The following is a 4,807-nucleotide window of genomic DNA, read 5'->3' on the forward strand; positions in this document are numbered from 1 at the left end:
GAGGTGGGGTGAGGGGAAATAGCACAAATTAGTAAGAGGGAATAGGAAGAGGATAAAGAAAGGAGAGGAATGGATGAGGAAGGGGAAAGGCTACCCCAGGATCATACAGTTACGCACTTCACACACATTAGCTCTCCGGTAGCTAATGTCATGCAGATGATGCACTAATTTTTTGCCCTCCATTTGTACTAAAACAGATTCCAGCCCAGTAGTGACACCAACACTAATGATTAGAGCTGGATGATTTATTTTTTTCAAAAACTTGGACAAAATTTCAAAATTCTAGTGGGGGGGTGGGGAGAAATCAGAATTTTTTTTTCCTTAACCAGCTCTGTCAATAACCAAGTTTTCATAGCGCCTTTCATGCAAGGATCTCAAACATTCACCAAGCCTCAATACACTCCTGCAGTATGAGGAGTCAGTGTCAGTGGCTTGTGTGTTATTTCCCTAAGACACACAGGCCCAAGGAGTTAAACGCTGTTAAGTCCCAGGACTTGGAAATGATCTTTTCATGGTTTTGTGTCCATACTCCACATGCTTGACTGCACACCCTACAACAGAGAACTACTTGCTTTAGCCTGGTATACCAGGAACATCACATGCACCTTATCTAGTGTAGACAACAGCCAGGTATGATGCAAATTCAGAAAACCAACCCAGCCTTTATTATGTGTGCTGTCTTCTCATCATGTCTAAAGACGAGATTTGCTTAGTACATTTCTCCCGGAGACACCAACTTTTCGCACGCTTCTATAGATGCCAGCATTTATGCAACAGTCACTACAAAAAACAGGACAAAGTCAGAGATTACAAAACATTCCTGGTTCTAACAAATCCACTGTACATATTCAATATCAACATAACTTAGTACAAGTTTCTCAAAAGGGGCACAGGTCATAGCATGTCCCACAGAAGAGTTTAGCACCACCAACTGAAATGAATAGGCTTTTTCATACTGTACTGAGATACTTCTCTATCTTAAAGAAAAATGTAAATGAGAATCTCTTTAAAAATATAAACACCTTCAGTTAAAACGGATTTAAAAAACAAATTTGCTTTCCACTTGTTTATGCTTTTTGATTCCTTATTGCATTTCTCTCATCTTTCACAATGAAAACGAACTATTTCATTCCACTCTTGGTTTAGAACCAGTTTCTCATAAATTCCATTTTTAGTATTGCAGGCACTAGCTAAAAATACAAATTCAGTATATAGGTGGCAAACACTGCAGGGACACCATAATTTGTTTTCAAAATTGTTTACATTGGCATTTTAAAATCATGGAACTATTCCTGTTTGTTTTCAATTTTTTCAGATGGCTTATATGTTACCAGATCTAAATTCCAGGCCAAATGTGATATGACAGGATGCATTTAAATTGAAAAATACCAACTGCTAATAGCAAGGAATCTCATAGATATCATATCTAAAATGGTATCTAAAGGCTCTTATTTAACATTCATATAGTCTGCTAAGTTTATGGTCCTTCTGTCCCATTTTAAGCAACTGCAAGATAAGTTATCGTGAACTGACATGTTCCTACATTATCGTTTTTATAAGTATTTGGGGGGAGAGGACTTCACTAATAAAAAAATCAGTAAAAGCATCCACCTAGTATACTTGTATGACCCCGTCACTACAGTATCTGAGCACCTCACAATCTTGAGTGTCTTTATCCCCACAACACCCCTGTGAGGTAGGGCAGTACTGTTCCCATTTTACAAGTGGGGAACTGAGACACAGAGACTAAGTGACATGCCCAAGGTCACAGAGGAAGTCTGTGGCAGAGCAGGGACTTGAAATCCAGGTCTTCCAAGTCTCAGACTACCACCTTAACCACTGGACAATCCTTCCTCACTAAATATTAATAATAATAACTGCCAAGTATTAAGCTGTCACTGATGAATACTCATTAGTCACTTTGATTATTTCCTGAGCCCAAAGTGGAAATGGCAATTATAAAGAAATTCTATTGAAATTGTTCTCAGGCCATGATGCAAAGCATTTAAGCCCATGCATAACTTTAAGCACGTGCATTGTCCTATCAGAGTCAATAGAACTGTTTACGTGTTTAATGTTACAAATGTGTTTCAGTGCTTTGCTGGATAAGAGCCCTACTGCATGTTCCTGACTTGGCCAAAATCCATTCGGAAATATAGGGTCTCTCTTTCTCTTTTCCCCTTCATTACTGCATGTCTTTAATTTACATAGGCAATTTTTCTGCTCAGGGCACATTGATTCAAATATTTTATCACCTCCTTCCTGATTTGCCCCCAGACATTTTCATGACCAGTTTGGGCTCAGGAAACAAAGAATCAGATTCAGTACTGACAAGTTAATATTGGGTTGAGACAGAATTAGGCCTCATTACTGCCCACAGAGTGCTAGGTGCCTTGCAGAACACACAGACGTGCCCTGCTCTCAAGAGCTAACAATCTAATGGCAGCTACGGTGTAACAGGTAGGACACACAGGATGGGCTGAGAGGGTTACAGAAAGAGTCAGGCACTTGGCTGTTACACACAAAATTAGGGCTGCTGATTAATCACAGTTAACTCATGTGATTAACTCAAAAAATTTAATCAATCAATTTTGATTAATTGAAGTTTTAATCACTGTTAAACAATAGAATACCAATTGAAATTTATTAAATATTTTGAAGGTTTTCCTATATTTTCATATATATTGTCCTGTGTTGTAATTGAAACCAAAATGTATATTATTTTTATTACAAATATTTGCACTGCAAAAATGATAAACAAAAGAAATAGTATTTTTCAATGCACCTCATACAAGTATTGAAGTGCAATCTCTTGTGAAAGTGCAATTTACAAATGTAGATATTTTTTGTTACATAACTGCCCTCAAAAACAAAACAACGTAAAATGTCACAGCCTACAAGTCCACTCAGTCCTACTTCTTGTTCAGCCAATCGCTAAGACAAACAAGTTTGTAAATAAGAAGCAGGCAGGAGTATCTCCTGTAAATGTAAATAATGTCACCTGAAAGTGAGATCAGGCATTTGCATGGCACTTTTGTAGCTGGCATTGCAAGATATTTACATGCCAGATATGCTAAATATTCATATGCCCCTTCATGCTTCAGCCACCATTCCAGAGGACATGCCTCCATTCTGATGACACTAGTTAAAAAAAATAATGTGTTAATTATATTTGTGACTAAACTTCTTAGGGGGAGAATTGAATGTCCCCTGCTCTGTTTTACCCACATTCTGCCCTGTATTTCATGTTATAGTAGTCTCGGATGATGACCCAGCACATATTCATTTTAAGAACACTTTCACTGCAGATTTGGCAAAATACAAAGAAGGTACCAATGTGAGACTTGTAAACGTAGCTACAGCACTCAACCCAAGGTTTAAGAATCTGAAGTGCCTTCCAAATTCCGAGAGGGACGAGGTGTGGATCATGCTTTCAGAAGTCTTAAAAAAGCAACACTCCAATGAGGAAACTACCACCAAAAAAGAAAGAAAAAAAAACAAACAAACAATCTTCTGCTGGTGGCATCCGACTCAGATAATGAAAATGAACGTGTGTCACTCCACACTGCTTTGGATTGTTATCGAGCAGAACCTATCATCAGCATGGACACGTGTCCTGGAATGGTGGTTGAAGCATGAAGGGACATCTGAATCTTTAGCACATCTGGCATGTAAATATCTTGCGACACTGGCTATAACAGTGCCATGAGAACACCTGTTCTCACTTTCACGGGACACTGTAAATAAGAAGCAGCCACCGTTATCTCCTGCAAATGTAAACAAACTTGTTTGTCTGAGTGATTGGCTGAACAAGAAATAAGACTGAGTGGACTTGCAGACTCTAAAATTTTACACTTTTTTATTTTTTAATGCAGTTCACCTGGCTAAAATGTGTAAGGAAAAAAAAAACCCTGTGTGATAATGGGGAATTTCAATTTGAGTGACGTATGCTGGCGGTCTCATGGTGCCAGTATTACAACATCCTTGGAATTTCTAAACATTATAGATGAAAATTTCCTAACTCAAAGTGTTGCAGCCAACGTGCAGGAATTCTTTATCAGACCTAGTCCTAACAGATAAAGAGGAGCTGATGACAGAACTAAAAAAGTTTGTGTTAGCTTAGGTACAGGTGGTTGTGACGTGATCACATTTATAATGTGCAAGTAGCATATCAGTTGTATATATATATATATATATTATATATATATAGTGACAAAGTTCCTCCTCCACCTTGGTGGGTCCTGCGCTTATTGGCGGATTTGTTCACCTCAGTGATCTTCCCTTCTTGTGGAACCCACAGTCTGAGTCAGCTCCTCCTGTGTCTGATCAGGAGTTGGGAGGTTTGGGGGGGGTTCCAGCCCAGGGCCCTGTGGATTGCAGCTGTCTATAGTACCTCCTGTAACGGCTGCATGACAGCTACAACTCCCTGGGCTACTTCCCCAGGGCCTCCTCCAAACACCTTCTTTATCCTCACCCCAGGATCTTCCTCCTGATGTCTGATAATGCTTGTCTCCTAAATCCTCCAGCAGTACACTCTCTCACTCTCAGCTCCTTGCCTTCTTGCTCCCAGCTCCTCACTCGCACTCCTTCTCCTCTGGCTCCTCCCTGCCTGACTGGGGTGAGCTCCTTTTTAAACCCAGGTGCCCTGATTAGCCTGCCCGGATTGGCTGCAGGAGTTCTAATTAAAGTAGCTATCTCCACTGCCTTCTAGAAAGGTCTTAATTGGCTCCAGGTGCCTTGATTAACCTGGAGCAACTGCCATTTGGTTACCATGGTCCTAGGGATTTGTTTAGCCTGGGGCTAACAT

The 4,807-nt window shown here is 39.8% G+C and overlaps 1 long non-coding RNA gene across 2 annotated transcripts in view; it reads right to left on the reverse strand.

The window, feature by feature from the left end:
* Window positions 1-258: 258 nt before the first annotated feature.
* LOC142047407 (uncharacterized) overlaps window positions 259-4,807 on the reverse strand; it is a 23,438-nt gene continuing 18,889 nt past the window's right edge. For both annotated transcript variants that reach the window (XR_012656673.1, XR_012656672.1), the window contains exon 2: window positions 259-780. This is a non-coding gene — a long non-coding RNA (uncharacterized LOC142047407). The remainder of the gene's footprint in view (window positions 781-4,807) is intronic.

Source organism: Chelonoidis abingdonii, chromosome 10 (assembly GCF_003597395.2).
Source record: "Chelonoidis abingdonii isolate Lonesome George chromosome 10, CheloAbing_2.0, whole genome shotgun sequence".
NCBI lineage: Eukaryota > Metazoa > Chordata > Testudines > Testudinidae > Chelonoidis > Chelonoidis abingdonii.